Source organism: Rhipicephalus sanguineus, chromosome 4 (genome assembly GCF_013339695.2).
Source record: "Rhipicephalus sanguineus isolate Rsan-2018 chromosome 4, BIME_Rsan_1.4, whole genome shotgun sequence".
In the NCBI taxonomy this organism is placed as follows: domain Eukaryota; kingdom Metazoa; phylum Arthropoda; class Arachnida; order Ixodida; family Ixodidae; genus Rhipicephalus; species Rhipicephalus sanguineus.
The window spans coordinates 6,921,737-6,942,490 of record NC_051179.1 but is presented as its reverse complement, the minus strand read 5'-3'; positions in this window follow the sequence as shown (position 1 = coordinate 6,942,490).

Here is a 20,754-nt window from a genome sequence, read left to right as displayed (position 1 = left end):
CTCTCTAGACGCGCTGCAAAAGGCCTCCACCCTTCGTTCGCACGCTTTCCTGACCCGGAAAACCTTTTGAGGTACTCTCCTGCCGAAAGCTTTTGAGTTCGTCAAGCACCGTTTGCTTGATTATCTGGTAATCTTTATGCTCTGTTGGGCTAAGCCGCGTGGACGGAAATGGGACCCTCTCCGCTACCAACGGAAAAACCAACCGTCCCCAAAACTCCCCCGGTACCTCGTACGCTTCTAGGGCACTCTCTACGGACTCGAATCACACTGGTGCTTCAGCCTCTGTCGGAAATTTGGGTAGCACCCCGGTGAGGACCTTCGAATAGCGCCTCAGTTCGCTACACGGATCTCGCCTGCCGAACTCAGGCTCGCTCCGCCGAGAGCTCCTGCCCATCATCTGCGCCAGTCTCTCCATTTCAGCCCGCAACTCCTCCAGCCTGCGCTCTGGCGTGAGTTCTCCAGAATGCTCATTTCTCTGGCTCTCCGGCGCGACAACCACTTGTGGGTTTCCCTGGACACCCTCGTCCTCCGACCCTGACCCACGCCTCATCGCTGGCGAACGCCTGTCGGGGTTCAAATGAGCGAAGCTCGTGTCCATCACACACAAAATTACAGGCAGCGGTACCACTGAGGTGAAAAAACACACTTGTGAAGGTGCCGCTCGCTGTTGTCACGCCTTGCCCGTCGCCAGACCTCGCCTTCGCCCGGTGCCGCTTGGGGAGTCGCCGGACCGTTGACTTGGGTCGACAGCTGCCGTGCCGATGCCTCTTCGGCCCGGTGGCCTGCTCGCTCGTTGTTTCCGGCCGCCGCTTTGACGTCTCGGCCGCCTCCTCAATTGCATCTCCTCGCAGCACGACGAACTTCTTGGTACCCAGAGCGTTTCTCGTCGTCGTCCTCTCGATCCTGTCTCGACTGCACCAGTAAATTCCCAACCTTCTCCCCACTCCCTCTTGATTCCGGAGCAGTGCTCTCTCAGCTGCGTAGCCGCTGTCAGTTGCAGAAGGGAGTGGAAGGTTGTCGTAGCTGCCTTGCCTCGTCGTGGTTGCTGCTATCTCTCAAGAATGGAGACGACTCCTTTTCTTACAGCAAAACAACACGATATTTATATGCCATAATATATACAAGGTTAAGTGGCAGCTATGTACATTGGAACTTGCGCAACATCATTCGGCAGAGCCGACAAGTGCATAGCACCGCTCCTGCGACAAGAACCCCCGTGAGGAGCCGGGAGCCAGGTTTTAACCCCCTGATTGCTCCTCCCAATTCTCCCCACGGCAAATCAAAACAACTCAGCCTGCTTATTGGGCCAACCGTCAATTGGTCTGCCGGAGGCCTCCACCCTCTCTCTCTGAAGCCTTTTGAGCCACCTGCCTGAGAGAGAGACGTGGAAGACGTCCGGCAAACGACATTCTCAGAAGTGCACTCAAAAAAACATACACTATGGTGGCGTCGTTCAGCTACCCTGATCGTGTTCATACACTGTGCGGCCGGTTAACTAGCGGAGCCATGCCATCCCTCCTCGGCAACATCTCGTATCCGTTGACAGGCTTTTAACAGACACTTTGCGAGATTTATTGGTGCCACGTGCACCGTCCTCGGCGACATGTCGTCTCCGTCGACAGGCGTTCACGGACACTATGCGAGATTTAATTGGTGTCACGGTCTTGGCTTCCTTCGCACCGCTTCCCGGACCCCCCGCGAGCTGCGGGCCGCTGCGTTGGTCGTTAAACCGATGGTCAATAGGGCGCGTCTTTTTCTTCGAACGGTTATGGGCAGCTGGGAAGTGTTCTTTTGTCCCCGCGCTTCCTACATTCGAATCGAGCGTCGCTGCGCTTCGACCCTCGACTTCGAGGCTGGCTTCTTGAAAGCCGCCTTCTGAGGGTAAGACACAACTATCCCACCCCCTTCTCGACACGCCATACCTTACACCGTGTTACGCTCGGCGTAACTGCAATATGTGTGTGTGTTTCTTCAAAAGGATATCAGAAGTGATTTCGAGTCATCGACAGTCATGAATCGACTGCGCGGTAATCGGTGTAGCTAATGAAACGTGCGGCGAATGTTGCCATATGCTCGCGAACTCTCTTCGTGGCTTCATCGGTCTCTTTTCGTTTCACGGCCGGGTGTGTTCGCAAGTTCCGGAGCTGTAGACATAGTTGCATTAGCGTAATGACCGTGCGAGATGCCATTTACTTCGACACTTGGCGAATGTTGACTGTTTGCGCTAGCTTTGCAGTCGGTGTTAAGGTTCACTTCATAGCGCATTCGAGAACATTATCGAACATCGAGAACATTCAGCATTGCGTCCTTCGACTGATCGCTGACACATACCTTACTTGCGCACCATGCTTGCTGTTCAGCTGGGTGTTATCTGTAATAGAAGTGGTGTGTGTACGGTAAGTGGAAGTTGTGCGTGAAGTATTTGTCTCGGTTCGGAACGCCAGCAGCCGAACGCATGGGCAAATCGGCGTGCGGTAGGTAAGGTGCATCTTATTTTGCGAATACGTTGTCATTTCCTAACAGATACGTAGAAAATAGGCCATCAAAAATGATTGGCGTCACTACTCAGTTGTTTCATTTCCTATTTTTCGTCTCCTTAATATTCCCAACGTTGCAGTGCATTTGCAAATATTTGGCTGTGTTCCGACAAAGTTTTTTTTTTTTTTTTTTTGGGGGGGGGGGGGGGGCGTTGCCAACGCGTAAACGGCTGGGGTTCGGTTTCTGCACTGCTTTTAATTTCAACTTTTTTTGTTCCGTAATGCACTCTTCTTAAAACTTCCTCGGCGCAGTGCTTTATGTTATTTTGATCAGAAATAGCACATTCTGAAAATCTTTAACGCGCATGCTACTGCAACACAGTATGTATATAGATCTAGGGCTCGCATGAAACCGATTCCCTCAATGCGTGAGAGGATAAGCCTTTTTTTTTTTTTTTTTGCTGTGACCATTTCTCACCCACAAAACAGTATTGTAAGGGTACGCTCGGCGCAATGCAGCATTAGCAACATTCTTTTCTGAAAAAAATAAAATACGCCTAATAACATTGCCTTATACCAAGTTTATCAACAGAGTTCCACGCATCAGTTTTGCGCAGTGGCAAATGATCATGCGACAATTGCCTTCAAAGTATACAGTAAACAGTTCTTATTTTAAGAAGTCTTCGATTTCGCTCTCGTGCGTGACACGCTTATAACTCGAAATGCATGCACAATCTGTTCAACAGATTGAGAAGTAAACAGCCGAGCAAATAAAAGTATGTATGTAGTTTTCAATATCGCTGAACAAAGCGAACCAAAAAGGTGAAGTATCCTGTTGCATGAGAGGTTTTCCAGCAATGTTTGTGTAGTTCGCTGCAGAAAGGAGTGTTCTTCGAGGGGGGGGCGAATTCGTTCCGCGGCCAATTATGCAGCCACGTACAACGACGCTCTTTGACGTTAATGTTTCCCACACGGAATGCAAAAATATACGAAATTGCCGGATAGCTCACCAGCAACGTTCGGTTACTGGTGAGCAACTCTCTGGCATCTGCAAGACACGTTTAAAAAAGCGACGAAGTACTTCTTGGGACCGTGGTACTGCTTAATGTCCGGCCGCGCTCTCCATTCAACGCGCCTGCACCCAAAGCACTTGGAAGGGATATGGCGGCGACAGGTCACGTGATGCGAGTAAGCCAATCGCGTCGGCGGCGCGCAGAAAACAGATGCGATACTCTAAAATTTTGCTTGTGATTCTAGACCTTAGTAGAGTCACTTGAAAAATTTCAGAGTATCGCATCTGTTTTCCGCGCGCCGCCACCGACGCTATTGGCTTACTCGCATCACGTGACCTCTCGCCGCCTATCCCTTCCAAGCGCTTTGGGTGCAGGCGCGTTGAATGTAGAGCGCGGCCGGACATTTAGCAGTACCACGGTTAAGGTGGCTAGAATGAGGAAAAATTGCTAGAACTACTCAATGTAAAAAATATAACATATTGGCTCTTCACCGAGCTTACCGAGCTTACTCTTCAAGTAAGCGCGGTTCGATCCTTCGCACACAATGTCGTGATATTTTTGTTCTCCTAATGCTAAACAAATGCCATTTCTATATTTAAAAAAATGGTTGCTGAGAGAACCGGGCCACCACGGATTGTATTTGAATGAAATGGTGGATTCTTGAGCCTCTGTATCTCTATGTGGACCTCTGATTCCTAATTTACCAGATACGACTTATGCGACAGTTTTAAGGTATAGAAGTGCTTGTTTGCAAAGCGACACTGGCAAATTATTGCTGGATAAATTTAGGATCTTCGCACATGTAAGGTATTGCTGGAATAAACAGCGGTGTGCATATCTTGACAATTAGAAGTTTCTTTCAGCAGATTTACGCTGTCGAATTCCACGAGTGAAGTTTTATTTATATAACGCTGGTTTCATGGCGTCCCCGGCCGTTGTGCAAATTTTGCACTCAATTGAAACAACAGACCACTTCCTTTTATTCTGTCGCCGTTATTACAATTAGAAAAAAAAGGTACCTCGTAGCTCCACTTCAGAAGGTATGATTAACAATAAATTACTGTTTTTATATAAAGAGGGATGTCCGGTTATATAGATATGATGAAAAGATTACCGCGATGATTTATTTTTTTTCATTTTTCTTTGTTCCAAATCCATTTTGTCTAGATGGATCCTTTGCATTACTTCACATCTAGGTATTTACTACCGCGAGGCTTACCTCTTTCATAAATTCCATCTGACAGCATGACCGCTTGCTCATTTATCATTTTCATTCGCTCGACGTTTTTTTTTTTAAATCTAATTTTCTAGTTAATATTGACTTCATATGTCTTTCCTTAAATTATCCACATTGTGTGTAACGAATTTTTTTCTTTCGAGGAAGTAACACCAATCGACATTTGCTGGTTGGTGCGCACCGCACCTCACTCCGATATATTCCTTCTCGCGTGCATTCCTTCACGAAAATCAGTAAAGAAGGAAAGGAAGATGAGAAGCGTACGAACTTGAGCTTGTTGGTACACATCCATAGTAAAATTGGCCGCGTATCTGCGTGCTTCGCTGCAAATGTCGTCTAAAGACGATAGAAGAGGCGCTGCGTGAGATATGGACGCCATCTGGCAATACGTCGGGAAACATGAGTGCTGTGTTGCGGGCTGGTAGTCCCGGCGCAGCAGCAGGCAAAGACCGGCGGTGACCAACGCGAACGGCGGGAACGCCAGCCAGCCCGAACACGCGGTTTGGCACGAAGCGCTGAAGCAGAAGAAACTTCCGCACTCAACGAGTACTCTACACACACTATTTTATTTACACGTCGCCTGTGTAAGACAGGAATGCCAGAGCGGCGCCCCATGGCATTCGTACAGTGCAATACAGAACCGAAACCGAAACACAACAATGAGCTCGTGCAGAGGGCTCGGAGGAAGGCAAGTTTCAGCGCAGTCGCATTTTCAGCGCAGCTTAAGAAACTAGGGTCTTTAGAATTACGTATGTATGCATTTTCTATTAAAGGAACACACCACCTAATACTTACCTAATGATGTTGCGCCTCAGATATGCGTAATGTTTGCTTTTTGATCGACAATGTACACAAGTATGAACCTAGTGAGCCGTTCAAGATGGCTGGCCCTTGGGCAAGTGGTTCAACTTTGGCCGAGTGGTTGAATCGAGGGACGTGCCGACAAACAGAAAGACAGACAGACAGAAAGACAGACCGTTTTATGTGTATTGTGTTTCGTGATTTGTGTATGTTAATGTTCTTGTACGGACACTGTTTCTAAATGTTCGTAACGTCCTACGATGAAATAAACTTTTTCTAAACAGAAAGACAGACCAAAATTTCTCCGTTTAAGTATCCCAAGAAAGACTATCGCCTTTAAAAAACAGCGCGAAAACTACAAGGACGAGACAGCACTAGTCCTGTTTCATCTGTCTCGTCTTCTTAGTTTTCGCGCTGTTTTTTACTTAGAGAGGAAGATGTTACAGTGCGCCCTTTTTTACTGCACCCGCTGAAAGGGAAAAGGAAAAAGACGATTAACGCAGCAAACTGTTGGACATGAGCAGCGCTACGTGGCACGTCGTCTGCTCGACTCCCCGGATGGATGGATGGATGCTATGAGCGTCCCCTTTATAACGGGGCGGTGACATGTCTGTCACCATGCTCGAAGAAAAAAGAAAAAATCTACATTGATTAAATCCATGTTATTATACCAAAAAAATTATAAATTCACGGTATATCTCTGCCTCTTAAGGCAGAATGACCTTATTTTTTTCCCCAATATTTATTTTTGTACTTTATCTCTACTTTTCTGCCACCAATACTCTAACCGTCTCTTACTTATTTCTATCGCGGACGTGTTCAGCTTTCCATTGTTGTCCCTAAAACCCAAGGCTTCATGTAGACTCGTGCCCACACGTACACCTGGGTGAATATCGCCACATTCAATCAGTACATGTTCCATCGTTTCCTTTGTTCCCCCGCAACATGTACATTGTTCTTCGTTACTGAATCTCGCTTTATAACTACGCGTTCTAAGGCAGCCCAACCTTGCTTCAAACAGTAAAGCGCTTCCCCTTGAATTATCATAAAACCTTTCCCTCCTTATTTCATTTTTTCCCTTTCGGTAGTTACACAGAGCCGGCTTCTTTTCCATCACTGTCATCCAATAAGTCCTCTCCGCCTCTCTGACCTTCCGCTTAATGCTCCTTGTTGCCATATCGCCCGCACTGCTAGCCGTATATTTACTGGGGAGCCTCCTAGTTCTTTTTCTCCACTGCGTGTCAACGCTTTTTCTATACAAATACCTGAAAACCTTCTCTGCCCATCTACTCTTCTTCATTTTCCCCAGCCTCTCTTCGAATCTAATTTTGCCCTGAGCTTCCCTCACTTCAAAGCCTGTCCACCCCATATCACCCTTTACAACCTCATTTGTCGTCTTCCCGTGAGCGCCCAACGCGAGGCGGCCCACCGCCCTTTGATTTACATCCATTCCTGATTGTACCTCTGACTTCATGCACACCACTGAGTTCCCAAATGTAAGCCCCGGGACCATCACACCCTTCCACAGCCCTCGAAGCACCTCGTACCTATTGTATCCCCATAAAGCTCTGTGCTTCATAATTGCAGCATTCCTCTTTCCCTTTGCTACCGATGCTTTCTCTTGTACCTCCATATATCTATCCCCCTCATTTACCCATACTCCGAGGTACTTGTACTCGCTTACCCTCGGTATTTTTTGGCCCTGTATGAAGACCGCATGGTCTTCGTGATCATTGAATACCATCAATACCCCGCGCCCTAGAGTTACTGTCCGCGCCCCTGCGTACAGCGCCCCTTGCGGCATCGGCGCGATTTGGGGACCGGTTTTCGCGGCCGCTTTTCACACCTCCCCATTCTAGCCACCCTACCACGGTCCCTAGAAGTACTTCGTCACTTTTTTAAACGCGTCATGCAGACGCCAGAGAGTAGCTCACCAGTAACTGAACGTCGCTGGTGAGCTACTCCGGGAATTTCATATATTTTTGCATTCCGTGTGGGAAACATTAACGTCAAAGAGCGTGGTTGTACGTGGCTGCATAGTTGGCCGCGGAATGAATTCGCCCCACTCGAAGAACACTCCTTTTTCTGCAGTGAACTACACAAACTTTGCTGGAAAAGCTCTCATGCAACAGGATGCTTCACCTTTTCGGTTCGCTATGTTCAGCGATATTGAAAACTACATACTACATACCTTTCTATTTGCTCGGCTGTTTATATCTCGATCTGTTGAACAGATTGTGCATGCATTTCGAGTTATAAGTGTGTCACGCACGAGAGTGAAATCGAAGACCTATTAAAACAATAACCGTTTACTGTATACCTTGAAGGCAATTGTCGCATGATCATTTGCCACTGCGCAAAACTGAAGCGTGGAACTCTGTTGTAAGCGTATTTTATTTTTTTCAAAAAAGAATTTTGCTAATGCTGCATTGCGCCGAGCGTACCCTTACAATACTGTTTTGTGGGTGAGAAATGGTCACAGAAAAAAAAAAGGCTTATCCTCTCACGCATGTAGGGAATCGATTTCATGCGAGCCCTAGATCTATATACATACTGTGTTGCAGTAGCATGCGCGTTAAAGATTTTCAGAATGTGCTATTTCTGATCAAAATAACATAAAGCACTGCGCCGAGGAAGTTTTAAGAAGAGTGCATTACGGGAAAAAAAAGTTGAAATTAAAAGCAGTGCAGAAACCGAACCTCAGCCGTTTACGCGCTGGCAACGCCCCCCCCCCCCCCCCCCAAAAAAAAAAAAATTTTGTCGGAACACAGCCAAATATTTGCAAATGCACTGTAAAGTTGGGAATATTAAGGAGACAAAAAATAGGAAATGAAAGAAGTGAGTAGTGAGGTCAATCATTTTTGATGGCCTATTTTCTACGTATCTGTTGGGAAATGACAACGTATTCGCAAAATAAGATGCACCTTACCTACCGCACGCCGATTTGCCCATGCGTTCGGCTGCTGGCGTTCCGAACCGAGACAAATACTTCACGCACAACTTCCACTTACCGTACACACACCACTTCTATTACAGATAACACCCAGCTGAACAGCAAGCATGGTGCGCAAGTAAGGTATGTGTCAGCGATCAGTCGAAGGACGCAATGCTGAATGTTCTCGATGTTCGATAATGTTCTCGAATGCGCTATGAAGTGAACCTTAACACCGACTGCAAAGCTAGCGCAAACAGTCAACATTCACCAAGTGTCGAAGTAAATGGCATCTCGCACGGTCATTACGCTAATGCAACTATGTCTACAGCTCCGGACCTTGCGAACACACCCGACCGTGAAACGAAAAGAGACCGATGAAGCCACGAAGAGAGTTCGCGAGCACATGGCAACATTCGCCGCACGTTTCATTAGCTACACCGCTTACCGCGCAGTCGATTCATGACTGTCGATGACTCGAAATCTCTTCTGATATCCTTTTGAAGAAACACACACACACACACACACACACACACACACACACACACACACACACACACACACACACACACACACACACACACACACACACACACACACACACACACACACACACACATTGCAGTTACGCCGAGCGTAACACGGCATCGAGGCGAAAAGATCGGTCACTTCTCAACATACGCTACCAACGCGCTGGACAGTCCGGAAGGGAAATGGCCGCCGCCGCTCAATGTTGCCCGCGTGCAGCCTACCTTTGCGGTACTCTGAAATTTTCCAGTGACTCTAGACGACGATGATGATGATGATGATGATGTGGTGCCGTTCCCGTTATAACGGGTCGCCGCGTGTATGGCGGCTTGGCAATAAAAATATACAGGAGTATAAAAACCCCAGCTAAGGGAAAAAGAAAGAAAGGAAAAAAAACGATTAAGGAGGATGTGAGGGACGACCTACTCCATGAAAAAATAAAAGAAAATATGGGGGGGGGGGGGGTCCGTTCACTTCGCGACCCTCTGAAGAGATAGGATTCTCCATCTCTCCAAGCGCCGCTTAGTGCGCTCCACCGCTCCTCTGTTCATCTCCCCACCATCACCCTCGAATCCCAGTGCGAAATGCAACGAAGTGTCTCCTCCACATTGGGGTTCGATTTCCCTGCACTGCACCACAATGTGTTCCATAGTTTCGTCCGCACACTCACAGACCCTACACAACACATCCCGCTGCTCACTATCTATAGTCCGCTGGCGTTCCAAGGTGCGCAGGGCCCCAGCTCGCGCCTCGAAGAGCAGGCTGCTTCCAAGGCTATTGTCATATATGAACACCGCACCAATAGTCCGCTTGTGCTGTCCATACTAAAGTCCCTAGATTTTTCCCTGTTCTTTCTGGAAAATCTAGGGACTTTAGTCCATGAGCTCTTGCCCCCCATCGCCTGCAGCCACAGCTTCTCTTCCTTCTGCTGGACACGACGGTCGCGCACATCCTTCGCATATTGCTGCCATGTGTCCGCCTGTACAGGTGCCGTGAAGAAGCCATATTTCTTCTCAAGGCGGTATATGCGGTTTGTCCAGTTGGTGCGCATACACGTCGCTGAGAGGAAGTCAAAGACCTGTCGGGCGAGTCGCTCTTTCCGCAGAAAAGGCAAGCGGCCACGGTAGGTCAGTTTGCTTGCCGCCTCCCGTGCCTCGAAGGTGGACCACCCGAGGTCTCCTTGAACAGGCAGGGAAGTTAACCAGACGGGCGTCCGGTTTGCTCCTGCACTGGGGGAAAGGGATGAAGGGATTACAGGAAAGAAAGAAGAGGGAAGAAGTCACTGTCAGGGTACATATGCGCCTGTCCATTGAATGTGTACAAGCGGTCGCTCAAGCCGGTCGATTTTAAAAACAGACCTTAGTAAAGTCCCTCTATTTTTCAAAAGTAGCGAAAGGTCTTGATCCAGCCGCCGCGCCCTGCGATAGGTCGGTTGGCGACACGTGACCTTTTCGCCTTCGCGCCCCGCCCAAAGGGTCCAGCGGCGGCAGCGCTGTGCCGGCGATAGGTACGGATCACTGTGTTTTCAAGCGTGGAATGGGGCGATTTTAGCACGTAGAGAGTACTTCACGTGCCTCTGTCGCACTGTTGTTGCAAACTAGAAGCGCTTATGTAGCTGAAGTTGAGTGGACGCAGGAATTCTGCGTTTGAATTGAATGTTTGGAGCGTGACGTGCTAGTATGTCGGGTCTCTATGCCTTCGGTTGCCTCCCCGCGCGGAGGAGAGAAAAAAAGCTTTTTTTTTTTTCGTTCCTCGCGGTGACAAAAATATATGCTGAAGGAAGGCCCAACAAAATCAGTCGCAAGAAATTTGTGCCCACAGAAAACACCCGGATATGCGAAGTAAGTGATTTTGTAATGGTTATAACTTCAAGCAGCCTTTCGCCTGGCCGGCGTGCTTTTGTTCGTGCATATGCATGAGCATTATCTCAGCAACGCTATTATTTCTTCGGCATTCTTTATGCCGTAGATTTGTGCGCAGTAGTCAATGGGGACCCTTACAAAAAAACTTACAGCCAATCTGCAGAAATTCTACAGACCACGAGTCACCCCTGATTCGGAATGCGGAAAGAAAAGTGAAAGACTTTCTGTCACCCCTTGTCACCTCCAAGTAGGCAATTGGAACACCCTTTCTGCAGAAACCTGTTAGAGTATAAAGAAAATAAGCTTAGTTAAAAATACCGTGTAACCGTGGGAAGACTTCCGAACACTGACAAACACAGTCAGACCAATAATAGCGCGTACTTTGCGCTACGCAATACAAGAGCGCTAAGTGCCCAATGAAGTTTCCGAAAGTACCAGTACGCTGACTACCTGCCTATTTTATTCGAGCTAGAAAACAAGCACTTTTAACTCACCCAAACACCACCTGTTCTTCAAGTTACGCTGAATGTCAAAATTTGCAAAGAAAAAAAAATGCCCTGCATGACTGCTGCTGTGGGGAACCCGCTTGGAACCTGCTTCGGAAACGCACGCGTTTTATTTCAATATTTAACGTGCTCCGTGCTCGTTAACGTTATTTTCCCTGTAGTTTGTTAACTGATGAGTATCTTAAGCCACAAATATTAATAATTTAGCGGTTCGAGCGAGCACCGAGTTCGGTTTCAGGCGCCAGCAATATGCACGGGAGCGAGCGGCGCGTCGTCTGCTATCGCTGCTCCTTGGACCCTTCGAGAGGGCGCGCGTGTAGTTGTCGCTACCTTTATAAATATAGGGACCTTAGACCTTAGCGAGTCGCAGCGCCGCCATGCGGTGACTATCGGAAGGCATCAGCGCGGTGGCCACGCCAAAGCGCGCGCTCAGCACACTAGCCAGTATATTCTAGGCACTATATTTAAGTGTTGTGTTAGTGCTGGGGCAACAACAGAATGCAAAAATAAATCATGTGACTGTCAAGCGGCATCAGCGTGGCCTAGTTCCTGTCACAGAGTTCGGGAACGTTGCTGCGTGCGTAAAAACGAGCAAAACGGACACGCACAAGCAAAGAACGAAAAAGAAACTTATTCGCACGAGTAATCGGGAAATAGCATCACGCATGGAAGAATTAAGAGTAATAAAAAAGTCAATTATATATATACACGCGCAGTCAGCTGAAATACTTACGCGCAGTGACCGCTTCACACTCATGGTCGCCAGTGGTTTGCTAGCCATATCTACACCGCTTTATTCGACAATTATTTAGCCTCCACTAGCACTTTATTATTGACAGAGCACACCGGGAAGACGCAAGGGAAAAAAAAAAGAGTAGAGACGGCCATACGACCGCAATGCTTGGTGAGCCTTGTTGTATGCTATAGCATACAACAAGGCTCACCGTGCGCAAACATTTGAAAGATAAGCAATGCCAGGTACACTAACCTTATTCCACAAGTTTATGCATAAAATGCGTAATATAGAAAATGCTTTACAAATATCCAGATATCATGAAATAATGTTACAGATACCCCCATTCTTGCTGTACAAGTTAAATAGCTGACACAAAGACGCAAACTTGGTTGAGTGACCACAGTGTCTAGAACCATCGCCTGCATGAACTAGACCCATCGAGGAAGCTCCAAGTTCCATCGCGCCTCTTACGCAGTGATGCAACTTTACTGTGCCGCCTGTGGTTAGGAGTAGCTTTCACGAAGGCGTACTCTTTTCGCATAGGAGTGGCAGACAGCTCAAGATGCGACTCGTGCAATCACAACGAAACGATAGAACATCTACTGTGTTTCTGTGGACGTTTTGTGAATGAACGAAACGTTCTCCGCAATGCGCTGAACAAGCAAGACGACAGACCGTTTTCTGAAGAGAAGATCCTCGGATCATGGCAGTGGCGCACCGACGGGGGGGGGGGGGTTAGGGGGTTGTAACCCCCCCCTGAGGCCGACCTAACCCCCCCCCCCCTTCGTAATTGCCCAATGTCCTCGTCGCCGAGGGCCCAACGTACACCTTCAAGGGCCCCGCTGACGTTGTAATTTTATTCAGAATGTGGCTTGAGGTCGATTTTTCCTGATTGACTCCATAAATACGCTGTATTCACTGACCTGCTTACAAACTGAATGAGTGCAAGCCGCATGGTTTGTGGCTCTGCGTTGAATCCTAGTGATGCAGCTTTGGACGAAAAAGATGCTTTCACGGGCTGTCAGTCGGACCCCTTTTCTTTTCTTGCCCCTTTTTGATTACTGCCACAGCGCACGGAGATATCCCGGAACATTTGAAACAAAGTATTGTTGGTGTACAATGGTAATGCGTTGCCTAGCCACAGACTTCGGTGCACAATGTATGTGACATGAAAATATATTGGATGTAGCCGCTCACGCAGCTGTGTACGCAGAATCACATATAATCCGTTTCACACGAAGAAATCTGATGCACTGACTTGCATGCATTCAAATAATACCTGGTTCACTGGGACGGTCCTAACGTGTTTAAGGTCTCGGGTACCTAATAAATGCCATCAAATTGCGGCACGGCAAATAGTTGCGCAATAAACATGCTATGGTCGTTTTGCCTTGAATGTGCATGTTCCTTCAAATTCGACATCATAAAGCGCATTTTATAGAGCAGTCACTAGCGTTGTCATGTGCATTCAATGGCTTTACTCGCTAGGAAACACGCTTAGTGATGCACATTTCCGGTGTCGCTGCCAGCGGCATTTTCGGCACTTCGTTTAAAATCCTTGATATTATAGTGAACGTGAATTGTGTCCGTCAAGCAGCATCCTTGTTTTCTTTTAAATAGTCAATGATATGCGATCTCCTTGCCAACATACATTCTTTTTGCATCACAGCTCTGCAAAACACAAACTGAGAACGAGGGCACTCATCCGACGGCCAACTTGAGTTTAGGGAGCTTATCTGGCTGTAAATGCATGTTATCAAGCCCTAAATTCTATAGTCACGTGCCACCGCTTTATATTAAAGGTCTTAGCAATTAGCGCCGCTTTCAATGTGCGAACGAGGCACAATATTGTTCTATTTGGCAGGACCAAATCAAAGTAACTATCGATCGACGAAAAAAAAGATCATTTGAAGCACTTGCGACGTTCCAGGTACATGTAGTGCGAACCTTCCTTTTCCGTGCTTATCGCATCACATTAAGTTTGCTAAATATAAAAGCTTCCACACAAATGTTTGACTATTTGAAATTATGTGCCCATCTCTGTCATCATGCAAATATAACTATGGAACACACCGAGGAACAAGCTCTCAACTCATTCCAGCCGCAGCCGAAAATCTTTCTCAGATACTCTCAACGACTGTTTTTTGATCGTCAAGAGATGCTAAGTCATGAATTTCCCCTCTCATCTAAATTCCATCGCATTAGAATTTCGTTCACCCTTAAAATATCATTGTTACTTATTGCGCACCACTTTCACCACTTTTTTTTTATTACTGCGCACCAACTGGCCCAAGCAAGTACCCTTATAACTTAAAATATCAGACTCCCTGCCGTTTTCGCAAGTTCTCGTAACCTGAAAACAAAACTATGGAAACACACCTACACTAGTCGATATGTTCAGTTCACTTCTAGCCATTTAAAAATCCACAATACGTCAGCCGTAAAGACATTAACGCAAGGGGCAGAAACATACCACTGCACACAAATTGAAAGAAAGAAAAAAAGGAAAAAGGCACGATATTCAGGACAATCACCAAAAATGGCTACTTAAAATCTATTATTCAGAAAGCAATTCACTTCCACAAACACAGCCACGGAAGCAGAGAAATCCAGCAACAGGCCCTCCCAATCAACACCACCACAGAAATACGTCACTTTCGGCTATGCGCGTTCTCTGCCTGCTTCCAAAGACTGGCCGCCGAAAGAGAGAACCCAAGGCATTGTCTAAAAAATTGCTTGATATGGCTGCGACGCCAGCTGCATAAGCGAAACCGAGAACCTCAAAGAAAAACGGAAACGACGTCCCCAGTTTTACAAGAGATCGCAACCCCCAAGCCGAACATCCCAAGACGTATACCACTGAGTTAATCTTACTGAAACTGGAGTCCTCGCAACCGATTACCGGAAATTAATCCTGGCATATCCAAAGGGCCTCAAACAACGCTAACCTCACTGAAGGCGAACTGCCTCTTATGTACACGTTGGGCCTTCGCTCCTCTCTGCGCAGTGCAAAAAAAAAAAAAAAAAGAAAAAGAAAGACGTGGGCGTACAGCCTCGCACAGCCCGGCACTCCAAGTATCCCCTTTCTCTGCCCCCATCTCACCGACACAGGCACACACAGCCATACACCTCCCCCACTTCAACACCCGTCAAGCCCTCGAACTCCTGTGTTCTTGAAGGTAAACATTAGACAGAAGTCTGTCTGGTTGGGTAAGTAAACTGAGAAAAATATTATTTAATCTCCAACCAAATTTGCGTAAACACCGAAGAACCCGACGTTTCGGAACCGGCTTGGTTCCATCCTCAGGGGGTACTTTGCAGCGGCGTTTTGAAGGCACTCTCGGTGCGGTCAATGACCCCACGCATTACCACGGAGCATAGCCCATGCGAATACACCGGGCGGGGGGTTCCGAGGGAACGGTTGATGTTTTGAGTGGTTCGCTGAATGTGCCACGACTCCAGTAGTAATCTCCTCCTCCATTTGGTTTCGCTTTCAAGGATGGCCGTTCTGTTGAAGTCTCTTTTGTGGTCAAACGTCTCGGCGTGTTCGGCGACGGCGCTGCGCTCTTTGTTGAATTTCCGGACGTCGTTTACGTGTTGTCTAATTCATTCGGGGGAGTTTTTGGTCTCGCCGATGTACGATGAGGGGCACTCGGCGCACGCCTGTGTTCTTGTGGACGTGCACCACCGCCGCCTGACGCACCCTTTCATGCACGCCGAACAAGAAAAGAAGCCCGGCCTATTCATGCGTCTCCTTTCCTCAAAATTTGAAGAAGGAGCGTTTCCCAAACGTCTGCACAATGCCCACCCAAACTTCCAAAGATAAGGCGTCGACGGCGTGCGCGCCGGCGGCGGCGTCCGATCCATCCGCCGACCTTTTGGGCACATGTTTTCAATTTTGAAGCAAGTTTCGACCCGACGACACACATGTTTTGTATTTTCTTAGGAGCTTGTTTACTGCCGGCTCATCGTCTGGAATCACCCACCACGATTCGGACATTGCAGCCACTGTAGAAACGCAAGACGAAGAGGAGGGGGGGGGGGGTGTTGCCACAGACCAGCCTTGCACCGCTCGTACACCAGGGAAACAATGAGCCACTGCTTCAAAGGCATCCCTTGTGTGTGCCTGTTATAGTACAGCTGCTGTGGCGCAGGCAGACGAGTCGTGTCGTCTGTTCCTTAATGGCTGCAGCGGAGTGATCGTGCATTTTTTCTGAACGTGGCGCGTTAGTGCGGCGAGAAGGCGACCTCAAGCACGGCTCGTTCGTCGAAGCTACTGCGACCCCACCGAGGCTGCATAGCACGGCCACACGACGAAATTACTTTAAGCACATTCATATTGGTTCCTGCATTTCTGAGCAAGCCTTGCTTTTAGTACGCTGGTTCAGTGCACGAGTGTCATTTTTCGTCTGTCAAAGCACGGACGGTGCGGTATCTTCTAAGTTAGGAAAACCGTAGCGTGTGCGCTGTCAGCATCCCACCTACCCAGAGCGCTTTTTTGCACCGCGTCTGTGTGTGGGCGGGGCAAGAAGCCGTGGCACAATGAGTCAATGTTTTTGGGTACGTTTAGCAAGGAAAGAGAAGGACTTTGGGCAAGTGCGAAAGGTATTTCGGGCGCCACGTTTCCCTTTTTCAATAAACATCTCTCTCTCTCTTTACCATTTCTTTTTTTATAGCCGACGGAAGCTATAAAGTTTGGTGTGCACCCATACCTACGTTTAGTTCGCTTGCTGGAACTTCTTTTTGTGTCTGCTGCGCGAATCAGCGTCGACAATGAGCTACTTATCCAAAGCCTCCTCGCTGAAACGCCAGCCGAACACGCTACTCACTTACTTCCCCAAAAAGAGTCCGTGTGCGGATTCAAGAGATGCAGCAACAACGCCGCATATGCCAAATTCCAGTCGTAGAGGAACCGGTGACTGATCAGATATCGTCGTCAGATGAGTCCATCGGTCAGCAAGTCCTCACCGACGATGCTTCATTCGACGAACCTGCGCACCCAAATGACCTGGGGATCTACGCCGGCAAGCCGGTAAGTGTGGCTATAATGCAGTTTACCCATGATGTGAGAATTGTACGTGTGCTGCATTGAACTGTACAGTGCTCGTCAAATGAAACCCGAACAGCGGCAAGCCTTCGCAGTGGTATAGTGCGCGCCGTCCAGTTATCACCATGGACAGGCGCGCATATGCGCAGTGCGGTCAAATCGGATGCGCGCGCCTGTCAATGGGGCTTGCCGCTGTTCGGGTTTCATTTGACGAGCACTGTACATAATGTTTGTATATAATCAATATTTACAGAGTGTACAAACTGGCGCAGTAGTACCCGATATGCATTCATTCAAGTGCAATGAGGCAGATGGTTCTATCTACTATAGGTCACTTAATTACTATTGTGGGTTTTTCTGTATATGGCAACAACCGCCGTTTTGATATCTCGAAAATTCATTCTTACAGCGGCACAACTCGACAACAATCATAGCTATCGGCAATCTTTAACAGCTAAATATTAGTCTTTTACGTGCGTAACTCGTATGTATTGAGTTTATCCTGCAAAATATGTAGACAGTTCGGTATTTGCGACATGGCAAAACTTACAGTATGTACCTAATGACAAAGCAACCTGCTAAACGGAAATACAAAATTTCCCTTTGGCAGGTGGTTGATTACGCGCAATCTCCCGGCTTCCAATATTAAAGATTGGAAAATGAGACATCGAAGCAATCTATATGGTATGTACTGTTTTGTACTCTGCCCGTTTTTTTCTGTTCTCCTGCAACTGCCCCCAAGGCGAGCACAAGAGAAAGCAGCAGCTTGCGTACACAAGTTGTTTGGGGCACTCTAATGATTGGGCAGCTGTCTCATTTTCCATTCCTTAATTACTTCTCTTTATTTAGTGGATTTACGCAGAATAATCTCATCAATTCCGAAATCTATATTTTTGTTCGAATTACCAACTCGTAAAAATAAATTCGTGAGGTTCAGAATTTTTTGATTATCGGAATATGTTTAAATTACACTGAGGGCCTATTTGAAAAATTAGGCTGACTCTAGTTGCTAGATTTTAGTTCTTTGCATAATGTCACTTGTTTTATTCGATCCGATGCCACTGCTTGGTTTCTGTTCAAAATGGGTTTATGAAATTGGGATGCTTTCCCAGTTGTGAGCACGTTCTGTCCCTCACTTCCCATACAGGGAAATGTGTCGTGGGTTCAGCCATGTATTTTGTTCCTTTCGTCTTTCTAACGCGCCAGGTACAAACTGAAATCGAATCAATCATTAAACGATATGTTAACTAGAGTCTAGAATGGCGAGTGAAACGGGGAAAGCCATAAGACCTATTCTGCTTATGTCACATGTGCATGGCTGTAGCCATTCCTGCGGAGTCTGAGGGTTGTCAGATTTGCCTCGCAGCCCTTGTAGACCTTGGCAAATTCGGAGGATGTTCATGACGCCCGTACCGTTTTATGCTCTTATAAATTCTCACGTGGATTTCACTGTTTATGAGTGTAGCTGAAGGGGCATTACTTAAAGGCTCGGCTAGTTGTAAACTGACTTTTCGTGCGTTTCTAGCGCTTAAAGAACATCGAAAAGAAAAATTACAGAAGAAGGATTGCACATTTCTACGCAGTTTAAGACTGCAGCTGCTTTTTTATGTTGTGGAGCGCCCACGAAATAAATAAATAATTCATGCGCAATGTTCAAAAAACACACAAACTAGAGCCACATATATGTGGTCGAAATTTCTGGAGCCCTCCTCTACGGTGTGCCTCATGATCACATCGTGGTTTAGCACGTAAAACCCCAGAGTTTATTAAATTTTCGAGATCAAACTGAAGGCGTCGATTTATTATTTCCGAGGAACCCCCCCCCCCCCCCCCCCCCGGTGCCCTCAGACTATTAGTTTAGAAGGGAATGAACAAACTTTAGTAGAACCTTCAATATGCATAATTGCTGTCTAATAATTATTGTTTATGTGTACACGTATAATAGTGGTGCTTGTTACTTTCTAATCTAAGCGACAAAAACTGCGTGTATAAAAGCAATCCTTTTAAATGCGAAGCATTTCTTAGCGAACTTCTGCGACTTTGACTGTATCTATCTATCTATCTATCTATCTATCTATCTATCTATCTATCTATCTATCTAGCCGCCTACGACTTCGTGCTCTCCTGGTCGCTTGGTTAATCGAATGTGCACCAAAATTGGTATGGCGTAACATGACTGTATGACGAACATAAATGACAAGTCATAACATGAAAATCATGACACGAATGTCATGTACAGCATGATTTACATGCTACGCTCATGGTGCGCTGGCGGCCGTTTCGCTAGCTTGATATACTCCAAAATTGGTATCTTGTGACGTGACTGTGTGACGAACATAATAACACGAGTTAACATGAAAATCATGACACGCATGTCATGTACAGCATGACTTACGTGCCACGCTCATGGGGCGCTGGCGGCCGTTTCGCTAGATTGATATGAACCGAAATTGGTATCTTGCGACGTGACCGTGTGACGAACATAAATAACACGAGTTATCATGAAAATCATGACACGCATGTCATGTACAGCATGACTCACGTGCCACGCTCATGGTGCGCTGGCAGCCGTTTCGCTAGCTTGATATACACCAATATTGGTATCTTCCGACGTGACCGTGTGACGAACATAAATAACACGAGTTATCATGAAAATCATGACACGCATGTCATGTACAGCATGACTTAAGTGCCACGCTCATGGGGCGCTGGCGGCCGTTTCGCTAGATTGATATGCACCGAAATTGGTATCTTGCGACGTGACCGTGTGACGAACATAAATAACACGAGTTATCATGAAAATCATGACACGCATGTCATGTACAGCATGACTTACGTGCGACGCTCATGGGGCGCTGGCGGCCGTTTCGCTAGATTGATATGCACCGAAATTGGTATCTTGATCTTGCGACGTGACCGTGTGACGAACATAAATAACACGAGTTATCATGAAAATCATGACACGCATGTCATGTACAGCATGACTTACGTGCCACGCTCATGGGGCGCTGGCGGCCGTTTCGCTAGATTGATATGCACCGAAATTGGTATCTTGCGACGTGACCGTGTGACGAACATAAATAACACGAGTTATCATGAAAATCATGACACGCATGTCATGTACAGCATGACTTACGTGCCAGCTCATGGGGCGCTGGCGGCCGTTTCGCTAGATTGATATGCACCGGAATTGGTATCTTGCGACGTGACCGTGTGACGAACATAAATAACACGAGTTATCATGAAAATCATGACACGCATGTCATGTACAGCATGACTTACGTGCCACGCTCATGGTGCGCTGGCGGCCGTTTCGCTAGCTTGATGTACACCAAAATTGGTATCTTGCGACGTGACCGTGTGACGAACATAAATAACACGAGTTATCATAAAAATCATGACACGCATGTCATGTACAGCATGACTTACGTGCCACGCTCATGGGGCGCTGGCGACCGTTTCGCTAGATTGATATACACCAAAATTGGTATCTTGCGACGTGACCGTGTGACGAACATAAATAACACGAGTTAACATGAAAATCATGACACGCATTTTCCTCAATGACATACAAGACGATGTATGCAGCTCTTTGCTGGCTGCTTCGCATTACAT